The 13,582-nt window shown below is 34.9% G+C and overlaps 1 pseudogene; it reads right to left on the bottom strand.

Annotated features, from left to right (window-relative positions):
- Positions 1-1,149: 1,149 nt before the first annotated feature.
- Positions 1,150-13,582, bottom strand: part of LOC140846026 (E3 ubiquitin-protein ligase UBR3-like) — a 71,998-nt pseudogene continuing 59,565 nt past the window's right edge.

Here is a 13,582-nt window from a genome sequence, read left to right on the forward strand (position 1 = left end):
CACCATATTATCACATAAGAAATGTTTATAGGTGGAGTATAGTTATATGAAGATCAAAGAGAGTACAATATGTGATATTACAGTGGTTTTTATAGACTTAATGCTGGAAGAAAATCCCCTGTGCCCCACAAAAAAGTGTTTCGTGTAGCAAGCAGTAGTAAAGTTCAGATGTTAATAGTGCATATTTGGCATCCAGATTAAATGTGCTCAAATCCTAGCTGCTTTATATACTAGCTGTGCATCTTGGACGAGTTATTAATCTCTCTGTGCCTGTTTACTTGTCTGCAAAGTGAGGATTTTTTTTTTTGTAAAGTGAGGATTTTAACAGCTACCTCATAGTTAATACTTAAAACAGTGGTTTGCACGTAGCTAGTGTATAATTAATGCTAGATTTCATTGTATATTTATAGGGAAACTATTTTTGACATATAGGAAAGAAAAAATAGTTAAAGGAGTTATATTAGAGTAGTGGTTTTCAACTTCAGGGGAGAGTGGATAATCACGGTTCCCTATAAGAATCTGAAAACTATTTTCTTCCAAAATCATATATACACAAACATTTTAAAATAATGCAATAAAATTTAAAAATTACCTGAAGTCCCTCTGTTAAGAATTCCAGAGTTATAGGACAAATAAGAGAGGATGCACATAAGTAGGAGAAAAGATGAGAGAACTGGATAGGTTAGCACATTTAGCCCTAATATGGTAGTAGAAACAGTGTGGGACTAAGACTTGTAACTAAGTTAGGAAGGTCTAATATATTACTGTGGAGAGCAGGCTTGCGGTGTCACACATGTACCAGGGACCATTCTCAGTGACTTCCCATCCTTAACAAAATGTCTGATTCAAAAATGTATTGAGAAACTCAGGAGTCTCCCGGCTATCTCCTGGTTTCAGTTCATTTAAGAAACAAACACTGGATTTATTTTTATTAGCAAAGTGGCTAAATGTAGAAGATTAATGTTCAAAAATTAAAATTTGGATTTTTACATTTTATCTATACATTAGAAATATAATTTCTAAGTGGTTTTTATTTATAATAAACAAATAAAAAGACATGCACAGGAGACTTAAGAAGAATTCTCTTTGGCTTGGGGCACAAAAAAGGGTGCTGCCCATCCTACTGCTCAAGACAGCGCTGGGCGCGCATCACGGCAGCGACGGAGAGGCAAGGATCTGAAAGGAAGGGGCAATGCTGTCATTATTTTCAGATGCTGTGATCATAATGACACAGCAAACCTAAAAACAATCAACAGGCAAACTATCAGCACTGATAAGGGAGTTCAGCAAGTGGCGAATCACAGGAACACACAAACATATAGTAACATTCTAAACCAGGAAGAGGTAATTTGAGAATATTACAGAAAATAAGATACCATTTAAATAGTAACTAAAACCATAAAGCCTCTAGTATTAGCTTTATAAAGAATGCTCCAGATGTTAAGATGACAATTTAAAAATTTTATGAAAGTATTAAAAAAGACATGAATAAAGGCACACACAGTACACTGTGTTCAATACCTTAACACCATATATTCTAACCAACTCTCATCTAACATCTTTTGGAAGAATTTTGGATGAAAATTTACAAATTGATTATAAAATACATATCTGAGAATAAAGATCCATATACAGCTAACCAGAAAATATACTCTGCATGAAAGTGACATAAAGAAAAATGTCAAATCCACAAAAGTTAGTGTAATATTACATCCATCTATACAATACAATGATTAATAGAAACAAACAGCTGTGAATAAAGTGTAAGAGCAAAAAATATGTATCTACATATTTTTATATATTACACATTTTACATTATGTATCTACTTTATATATTACATACATATGTGAAAATAAAAAAGATTACACAGATGACAGAAATCTAAACAGAAACAGAGCAAACATCTACCTATAGCTGTAATCTTATTTTTCTCATTTCAGTTGAATACATCCACTTAAATGGTCCAACCAACCCCTCAACTTGAATAAATGCAAAATATTTTCAGGCCCCCACAAATCTGCTCCCTATTTCCTCCTCCTGTTAACTGTCCCACAAAGGTTCAAGCACCCCAGGCTCAATATCCAAGTACAGCATGATTCTTTCTCCTCCCGTGGCTCCCACATGTTCAACTAGCTGTCACATCTTGACACTGTTCCATCTCTGAAAGCTCTAATTGCTTCCTATCCTCCTGTTTCTAATTATGTCCTTCCCCAACTAGCTTTTCTGTTTCCAGTCTCTCCATTCCTCACACCCCATAGTCTATTTTATATTAGAATGAGGTTTTATTCTGAAATAAAATTTGAATCATGCCACATTTTTGTCCCACATCAATGGTGAATTCAAGATCCACTACACCTTCACCTTTATCTTTCTGACACTATGTTGCACTGTTCTTCTTCATGCCTCCAAATCAATGAATTTCTTGCTTGGTTAAAGCAATACAGGCATCGCTGTACACCCAAACCCCAGACCGACTTTTCGTGCCCAGTTCCAGATCTTCTGCCTCCAGGTAAGTTCCAGCTTATGGGAGAAAAATACCTTCCAATAAAAACTAATGACAAAGTGAACCACAGGGTAATAAGAACACAAAGAACCACAGCCTCTGGCTTTTACATGTGAAGAAAGCACAGCTGATTAAGAAAGTAGTGGAGTGCTTTTGGGGTTAACCTTCTCCACGCTTGAGGATGGTCATACTTATGTCTTCCCTTACTTGTGTTTCCCTTTCTGCGGTTTCAGTTACCTGTGGTCTAGAAGCAGATAATCCTCCTTCTCACCTTTTGTAAGAAGGTCAGTAGTAGCCTAACACTACATCACAATACCTGCATCATTCACCTCACTTCATCTCATCACATAGGCATTTTACCATCTCACATCATCACAAGAAGGGTGAATACAGTGCAATAAGGTACTTTGAGAGACCACGTACACATAACTCTTATTATGGTATATTGTTGTAACTGCTGTACTTTATTATTAGTTATTGTTGTTAATCTATTACTGTGCCTAATTTATAAAAAAATCTATCATAGATATGCATGTGTTGGAAAAAAACATAGTATATATAGGGGTTTCATACTATCCACAGTTTCAGTCATCCATTGAGGGTCTAGGAATGCATCCCCTGTGGATAAGGGAGAACTACTGTATGCCAAAAGGAAAAACACTTTTAACTTGAAATTTAAAAATAAATAACTAACTTGAAATTTAAAAATAAATAACTATTGAAGAAAATATTTAATGACTGAATATTTGAATTTGTTCAATATCTTATAATTCTAAATAGAATACTTTGGAGACAAATGTACAAATGATAAAAAACAGACTCCAAACTATTTGATGCAATGGTTAATTACTTAAGGAGCAATTCACTGCTTAATTCTGATATATTGCAGGCTTCAAAGATCCATAAATATGATAAATTTCTTAATTCCCACATCAAATTCCCTGGAAACAAATGGCATATAAAGTCAGGATCACAGTCCTATAAGCACAGTTTGATTTACTTACCTTCTGGTTTCCTATCCTGTTATTTTCTTGCCTACTGACATTGACCCACAGTTTTATGAAATAGATTAAGCCAGTTCATTTATCCAAGTTGTAATATAACTGGCTACAAATCGAACATTTTGCTATTCTAAAATTACATAAATGCCATAATACCTTCAAAAACCAGCTTTCTGACCAACATAATTTTTAAAAGGATTAAAAAATAGATGATGATTAGTGGTAAAAATGGCAATACGAAAAAAATAAATAAATATATGAGTACCCTGATCCTCTTAAAATATTGAGTATTTATCATCACTGATCTAATCCAAAACTGCTCAAATATCAAATATTAGTAATATTATCATAAAATGGGTGGATGCTTATAAATACAAAAATTGTTAATATTCTAAGTATTTATTCATTTGAGAATAATAATTTATTTATGTCCTTATATACTTCTATGACATATACTTGTATGACAGTTCTGTATAAAGATTTAAGTATTATACTATGTAACACAGCATGTTTCAAAAAAAATTAGCTAACTGTAAAAAAAGGCTTCCTACTCTCTACCCCAAATTATACCTGACAGCTAGGTAAATCTTCCCCAGAAAGGTGGTGTTGAAGAAAGCTGGTGATTCTGAGGAAAGGTAAGCAGAAATCCTCTAAGTATTTTTCCATAGATTCAGTAGTCCAAATAATAGGGCTAACCTAATGTTAAAGAAGGAAATTTTAACAATTGATTCTGTAATAGATATAGCTTAAAAAATTATATTCATAATTTCAACAAAACCCAAACTTTAACTACTATATCTGATCTTAGAGCATACCATTATACACTCCTGAGTCCCTTCTTCACGGTATAACTTTCCTTTAGATAGTTCACTTATCACAAAGCTTAATTACACTTCATAAGACTTTTCTACATCACATGTATTCTGGAAAAAATAAAAAATTAGTTTCATCAGTCACTGAACATTACAAAATAATTTACACTGGAAAAAACACTTTTCATTAGAGTATAATTAAGTATGCCATTTTTCAGGCATGTAAGTTTCAGTTCCTCAAAATCTGTGTACAACAGTATACCTCTAGATTCACAATGAAATTGGTTAGGTGATTAAAGCCATTCCAACAGTTCTTGAAAAGACAGCATATAAATTACAAAATGTATGTGTAAGTGAACATATGTAAATCATCACTTTTGACCCATTAATTCCCAGGCTTGGAAATTCTTCCTGGTAAACTAACAGGAAAAAAATAGCTATACATCCAAGACATTCACTGCAGCATTATAATGATGAAAAATTAGAAATGAACAACAAAAGTGGAGCAATTACCTAAATTATGACAAATATGAGCTATATGAAAAAGTTTCTAATAATATGATGTGAAAAAAGTAAATTGAAGTATATATACTTATTATAGAGGTTTAAATAGTACATGAATGAAATAGAAGAAGAAAATATGGACCACAAATATTTTCTTTTACAATTTCCCTCAAATTCCTAGAATAGGATTTGTTAAAACAATTTACTATAAAAAATCAGACTATGTTTCTTATAGAATGTACTGATAATTACATTAAATAAGTTTACAAATTAAACTTTATGATTCTATACTTTTCTAAATTCAAACTTATCAATAGTATTTCACACATAAAAGAAATGGGCCTGTTTTTTCAGTCACTGACAACAACATAGGGGTTGTTGCAAATTAAAGTATGAATTGGGATAAAGTAGTAATTTTGCTATGATGTCATTCATTCATTAACTATACTTTTTAAACAGTAAAACATAAAAATTGAGTAAACACTGTGGGATATAAGAGTACCTTGAATTTTTAAGGCATTGATAGTCTGGACCACAGTAGTTTGTGATTTCATGATACCTAATTTTTCTACAACCTCTCATTATTCCTCACATGTTATTGTGCCCTCTTAAACTAGACTGTAAATTCCAAAATATCAGGAACTGTGCTTTGTGTTTTTCATGTGTCCTTTGGCATAACAAAAATCTGAGCAATAAATACTTGCTAACTAATGAAATCTGATTCAGTAATGTTGGAATTTCTAAGCCTGGAAATTTCTGGATGTACCTCTTTTGAAAATTAATTCTTTGAATTAATTTAAATTACTTCTCTGCTTTCTGCTAAATCAACTCAGCCATGATGTGTTATCATGTCAGAATTCCAAACTTTAAAAATGTCCCTGACTCTACAACTGCTCACTTTGTCATGTGATCCACCGCACCCTTGCCTGATTAAATCAACATCCTGCTGAATATCAAAACAGCAGCATATTTATATTTTTAAAATGGATTAACCACAGTAATACACAGAGTTTACTTGAACTCAAAATGTAGAAAACTCAAAAGAAAATATTACCATGATATTGCTGCTTATTAATCAATGTGACATATTTAGGTTTCTGAAACTATAAAATTCAGCCTAGAAGTTTCCTAAATTCAATAAAGTCTTTTGAGTAAAAGATTAACAGTATGAGAGAGATTAAGGATGGTGGCAGGAGAGGTAAAACAGGCCTCCTCCAAAAACCACATATAATATGAAAATATAATTAATACAACTAATCCTGAAAGAGCAACAGGAAAGAAGGCTGCACCAGACTGCATACACCTGGAGAAAAGAACAGACCTCTAGGAACAGGGTAGCATACCAAAGCCGTGTTTCAGCCAGACCCAAGCCCTTCCCCCACCCCAACTCATGGGCAGAAGGAAGAGAAATTGAGCAGGGAGGGAGGTGGAGGCCTAGAACTGCAGAACACCCAGCCCTGGAGATCTGCTCTGGGAGCATGAACCTATATTGCATGGTGTTCTGGATATTAGTAGGGTTGGAAAGCTAAAACAGGTGAATACCTGGAGAGACTGAGCTGCTTGTGGAAAACAGGGATCCACCTCTGGCTGCTCTGGGACAAAAGAATGGTGGGTAGTCTGAGAGGTTTCCTACAGTGAATGGGCTGAAAAAAGGGCAAGGATTGCTCAGAGCTTACTGCTCAGGAGAAAGGAAAGGGGGACAAAATTGTTCTGATGAACTAGTACAAGTAGGTTAGGAACTTTCAGAACCTTCAGGCACGCCATCCCTCTGGCTGACTACACAGCTCCAAGGTTGCCCATGATACACAGCCTGCTGCACCTTTCTGTTGGTCAGCGCACACCGGCTCGCAAAACAGCAGCCTCAGCCCTCAGGTAAGTCCAGTAAGAGGGAATCCCCGCCTATGGCAGCTACAAATGCAAAGCACAGAGGCTTACACCTCTGTTCTTGACCCACTGGTTCTGGCAGTGAAGACAGGCACTGCAGCCAGGAAGCAGGAAACAGCTCTTTCCACCCACCAGGCAGTAGTGCCAATCCCCTGTGACACGATATTGCTCCAGGGACTGAGAAGCACAAGAAAGTAGAGCTTCTGGGCACTAGAGGTCACCACCTACAAATATGAAACATCAAAGGAAACTGGTTCAACCCCAAATCCCATGAACACCAGAAAGAGGACCAAGTGAAACTGAACTCTACAATCTACCTGAAACACATTTCAAAATAAAAATCATAAACATGCTCATGGAGGTAAAGAAACACATTCAAGAACTAAAAGAAGAATTCCGGATCGAGATTCAATCATTACAGAACACAGTATCTGAAATGAAATATATAATCGAGGGATTTAAAAACAGATTAGATATAGTGTAGAAGACAGAAAATGGAAAAGAAATTAGAGAAGAGGAATACAAAGGAGCTGAGGCACAGAGAGAAAAAAGGATCTCTAAGAATGACAAAATATTGAGAAAACTGTGAGACCAATCCAAATGGAACAATATTTGCATTATAGGGGTACCAGAAAAAGAGAAAAAGGGAAAGTGTGATTGAGGAGATAATTGCTGAAAACTTCTCCAATCTAGGGAACAAGATAGTTTCTCAGAACATTGAGGTACACATATCACCCAACACAAAGGAAGACAACATCAAGACATACAATAATTAAAATGGCAAAGATCAAGGATAAAGACAAACTTTTAAAAGCAGCTAGAGTGAGAAAAAAGATCAGATACAAAGGAAAACCCATCAGGCTATCATCATATTTCTCAACAGAATCATTACAGGCCAGAAGGGAGTGGCATGATATATTTAATGCAATGAGGCAGAAGGGGCTCGAACATCAATACTCTACCTGGCAAGGCTATCATTTAAATTTGAAGCAGGGATTAAACAATTTTGAGATAAGCAAAAGCTGAGAGAATTTACCTGTCACAAACTACCTCCACAATACATTTTGGAGTGAATACTATAGATGGAAGTATTACTAAGGCTAAATAGCTGTCACCAGGGAAATAAAACCACAGCAAAGTAGAACAATTAATGACTAAGATGCAAAATCAAATCAACTATCCCCAAAGTCAATCAGGGAAAGAGTACACAATATGATAACCAATATATAAAGAATAGAGAGGGAAGGGAAAGGAGAAAAAAAAAATAACCTTTAGGTTGTGTTTATAATAGCATATGAAGTGAGTTAAATTAGAGTGTGAGATAGTAAGGGACTTACCCTTGAACCTTTGGTATCCACGAATCTAAAACCTGCAATAGCAATAAGTACATACCTATTGAAAATCACCCTAAATGTAAATGGTCTGAATGCACCAATCCAAAGACATAGTTACTGAAAGGATAAAAAAACAGGACCTGTCTATATGCTGCTTACAAGAGACTCACATCAAACCCAAAGACATACACAGACAGAAAGAAAAGGGATAGAAAGAGATATTTCATGCAACTAACAAGGAGAAAAAGACAGGAGTTGCAGAACTTGTAACACATAAATTAGTCTTCAAAACAAAGAAGGTAACAAGAGACAAAGAAGGACATTACATAATGATAAAGGTTTCAGTCCAACAAGAGGATATAACTATTAAAACTATGCACCCAACACAGGATCACATACATGTTAAAAAATACTAACAGAATTAAAGGGGGAAATAGAATGCAATGCATTCATTATAGAAGACCTCAACATCCTACTCACTCCAAAGGACAAATCAACCAGACAGAAGATAAATAAGGAGACAGAGACACTGAACAATGTATTATAACAGCTGTACCAAACGGACATGCGCAGAAGACTCCATACAAAAAATCAGGATACACATTCTTCTCAAGTGCACATGGATCATTTTCTATAATAGATCACATGCTAGGCTACAAAAAGAGGCTCAGTAAATATAAAAAGATTGAAATTGTACCAACCAGCTTCTCAGATCACAAAGGTATGAAACTAGAAATAAATTACACAAAGAAAATGAAAAAGCCCACAAACAAATGGAGGCTTAATAACATGCTCCTAAATAATCAATGGATCAATAACCAAATAAAAACAGGGATCAAGCAATATATAGAGACCAATGATAACAATATTTCAACACCACAAAATCTGGGAAGTATATTGCAATTCAGGCCTACCTGATGAAAGAATAACAATCCCAAATGAACAGTCTAAACTCACAATTAATGTAACTAGAAAAGGAAGAACAAATGAGGCCCAAAGTCCATAGAAGGAGGGACATATAAAGATTAGAGCAGAAATGAATAAAATCAAGAAGAATAAAACAATTGAAAGAATCAATGAAAGCATGAGATGGTTCTTCAAGAAAATAAACAAAATAGATAAACCCCTAGCCAAACTTATCAAGAAAAAAAGAGTCTAAACACATATACCGAGTCAGAAATAAGAAAGGATAAATCATGAAGGACACCACAGAAATATAAAGAATTATGAGAGAAAACCATGAAAAATTATATGCTAACAAACTGGATAACCTAGAAGAAATGGACAACATTCTAGAAAAGTACAAACTTCCAAGGCTGACCCAGGAAGAAATAGAAAATCTGAACACACCAATTACCAGTAAGGAAACTGAAGTGGTAATCAAAAAACTACCCAAGAACAAAACTCCTGGACATGATGGTTTCAGTACTGAATTTAATCAAACATTTAGTGAAGACCTAATACCCATCCCCTTTAAAGTTTTCCAAACAGTAGAAGAGGATGGAATACTTCCAAACTCATTCTATGAGGCCAACATCACTCTAATACCAAAACCAGGCAAAGACATCATAAAAAAGAAAATTAGAGACCAGTAACCCTGATGAACATAGATGCAAAAATACTCAACAAAATATCAGCAAGCCAAATTCAAAAATAGATCAAAAAGATCATTCATCATGAACAAGTAGGATTCATCCCAGGGATGCAAGCTTGGTACAACATTTGAAAATCCATCAACACCATCCACCACATCAACAAAAAGAAGGACAAAAACCACATGATCATCTCCATAGATGCTGAAAAAGCATTCAACAAAATTCAACATCCACTCATGATAAAAACTCTCAACAAATTGGGTATAGAGGGCAAGTACCTCAACATAATAAAGGCCATACAGATGAAAACCCACAGCTAGCATTATAGTTTACAGGGAGAAGCTGAAAGCTTTTCCTTTAAGATCAGGAACAAGACAAGGGTGCCCACTCTCTCCACTTTTATTCAACATAGGTCTGGAGTTCTAGGCCATGGCAGTCAGACAACACAAAGAAATAAAAGGCATCCAGATTGGCAAGGAAGAAATTAAACTATCCCTTTTTGTAGATGACATGATATTGTACATAAAAAACCCTAAAGAATACACTCCAAAACTACTAGATCTAATATCTGAATTCAGCAATGTTGCCTGATAGAAAATTAATACACAGAAATCTGTTGCATTCCTATACACTAATGATAAACTAGCAGAAAAAGAAATCAGGAAAAGAATTCCATTCACATTTGTATCAAAAAGAATGAAATACCTAGGAATAAACCTAACTATGGAAGTGAAAGACATATACTCTGAAAACTATAAGACACCCATGAGAGAAATTAAAGAAGATACCAATAAATGGAAACACATTCCATGCTCATGGATAGAATGAATTAATATTGTCAAAATGGCCATCCTGCCTAAAGCAATCTATAGATTCAATGCAATTCCTATCAAAATATGAACAGCATTCCTCAGTGAACTAAAGCAAATAGTTTTAAAATTCATCTGGAACCATGAAAGACCCCAAATAGCCAAAACAATCATGAGAAGGAAGAATAAAGTGGGGGAATTATGCTCCCTGACTTCAAGCTCTACTACAAAGCCACAGTAATAAAAAAAAAAATTGGCACTGGCACAAGAACAGAGCCATAGATGAATGGAACAGACTAGAGAGCCCAGATATAAACCCAAGCATACATGGTCAATTAATATACAATAACGGAGCAATGGACAATGGGAAAATGAGAGCCTCTTCAACAGTTGTTGTTGGCAAAACTGGACATCTATATGCAAGAGAATGAAACTGAATTATTGTCTAACAACATTCACAAAAGGAAACTCAAAATGGATCAAAGACCTGTATGTAAGTCATGAAACCATAAAACTCCTAGGAGAAAACATAGGCAAAAGTCTCTTGAATACATACATGAGCAACTTTTTCCTGAATGCATCTCCTCGGGCAATGGAAACAAAATAAAAAATGAACAAATGTGACTACATCATGCTAAAAAGCTTCTGTACAGCAAAGGACACTATCAGCAGAACAAAAAGACATCCTACAGTATGGGAGAATATATTTGTAAATGACATATCTGACAAGGGGTTAACATCCAAAATCTATAAAGAACTCATATGCCTCAACACTCAAAAAGCAAATAACCTTATTAAAAACTGGGTGGAGGATATAAACAGACAATTCTCCAAAGAAGAAATTCAGATGGCAAACAGACACATGAAAAGATGCCCCACATCGCTAGTTGTCAGGGAAATACAAATTAAAACCACAATGAGATAACACCTCACACCAGTTAGGATGGCCAACATTGAAAAGAATAGGAACAACGAATGCTGATGAGGATGTGGAGAAAAAGAAACCCTCCTACACACTGCTGGTGGTAATGTAAACTAGTTCAATGATTGTGGAAAGCAGTATGGAGGTTCCTCAAAAAACTGAAAATAGAAATAACATTTGACCCAGGAATTCTACTCCTAGGAATTTACCCTAAGAATGCAGGAGCCCAGTGTGAAAAAGACATATGCCCCCCTATGTTTATCACAGCACTATTCACAATAGCGAAGAAATGGAAGTCCATCAGTAGATGAATGGATAACAAAGATGTGGTACAGATACATAACGGAGTATTATTCACCCATAGGAAGAAAACAAATCCTACTATTTGCAACAACATAGATGGAGCTAGAGGGTATTAGGCTCAGTGAAATAAGCCAGGCAGAGAAAGACAAGTACCAAATGATTTCTCATCTGTGGAGCATAAGGACCAAGCAAAAACTGAAGGAACAAAACATCAGCAGATTCACAGAACCCTAGAATGGACTAACAGTTGCTAAAGGGAAAGGGAGGTTTGGGGTGGGTGGGAACAGAGGGAGAAAGGTAATAAGGGGCATTACAATTAGTACACATAATGTAGTGGGGCAGCACATGGAAGGCAGTGTAGCACAGAGAAGACACGTAGTGATTCTACAGCATCTCACTACTCTGATGGACAGTGACTGCAATGGGGTCTCTGGTGGGGACTTGATAATGGGGGGAGTCTAGTAACCATAATGTTGCTCATGCAATTGTATATTAATGATACCATTAAAAAAAAGATTCCTATGTGAGAGGTGGAAAAGGTATGTGGGTTAAAGAAAGAAAAGAGTCAAGGGTGAGAGAAGCTGTGTAGGATAGTTGCTTTGTCTAGATTATAGTGCATCTTAAACTTTTGGGGGAACATGCTGTTTGAGTATACGCTGGATGCTACCATCCTATTTCTCAGCAAAACAAAACAAAAAATAGAGGGAAAGAACACAGATTAAGAAATCCTGATATAAAGACTTTTTTAACAGAAATTCCGCTAACTAAAATTTACACTAATTGTAATGATGATTTTTTTCCAGCACACCTAAACCTCATTATCAAATTAACTCTAATATCCCTTTAAAAAACTACAAGTATCCATATTTTTATTGCCCTAGGTGAGATTAAATCTGGCAAAAGTCTGTTTTCATTGGAATTATTGTGCCTGAGGATAAGGAATCATAGGGATTGGATGAATGAGTGAGGCTTAATGAAGACAGAAAAGAAGGAAGAAAAAAAGTGAGAGAAAAAGGGAAGGAAGAAGGAAATGAGAAAAAGGAGCAATGAACAATACAGAATAGTCATAGAAACCACAGTGATACATTTCATTACTCAAAAATACTGTGGTTGCCATTATTTACAATCTGCTATTTACCTAACATTTAGATCTACTGTAGAAAAAGTTCATAACATGAGACAAACCAACCTAGAGAATATCATTTCCATTCACTGAAATGATTCATATGGCTATACATTTCTAACTTATGTTCTGATAACAATCTGTCTTATGGTAAATGTTAAGTACTTTTAAAAATAGCTAATGATTTTCAAATGGAGAAAGAAAGTGGACAGAACAGTTACCTAAATTAATTCATGATCCTTCTATCATAGACTGACAGTTATCTAATTTTCTGTCATTAGGTCTCATCATAGCAAACAGTAAGATGTATAAATTTAGACCCAAATTACATCAGAAAATATTTTAAATGTGTTACTCTTTCATGATTAGACTAGTTAATTAAGAAAACATATTTAAACAATGACACAGCATAGAAATCTAATATATACTTGAAATGACAACAAACAGTTCAAATATCAGATTAGAGTACATTTAGAGAAACTGAAGTAACATTTAGATAAAAAAAGATAATTGCAGAAAGCAAAATTATCCAAGAATCAACTAGGAATAAGGAGGGAAAATCATTAAAGGAAAATAATAGAAATCCATTTTGAGAACTTAGAATTTTAGGGACAGAACGACACTTATAAATCTTACGTTCAAAACCTCTCATTTACCTTTGAGAAAGGTGAGGTTCAGAGTTTTTATGTCTTGACCAAGAAAGGAATATGTCTGTTTAGGGACCATGAACTTGGACTAGTACTCAGGTTCAATGGCCAAAAACCAATATCCCTAATTAAGACATAACACAC

The sequence above is a fragment of the Manis javanica genome, chromosome 14 (assembly GCF_040802235.1).
Source record: "Manis javanica isolate MJ-LG chromosome 14, MJ_LKY, whole genome shotgun sequence".
NCBI lineage: Eukaryota > Metazoa > Chordata > Mammalia > Pholidota > Manidae > Manis > Manis javanica.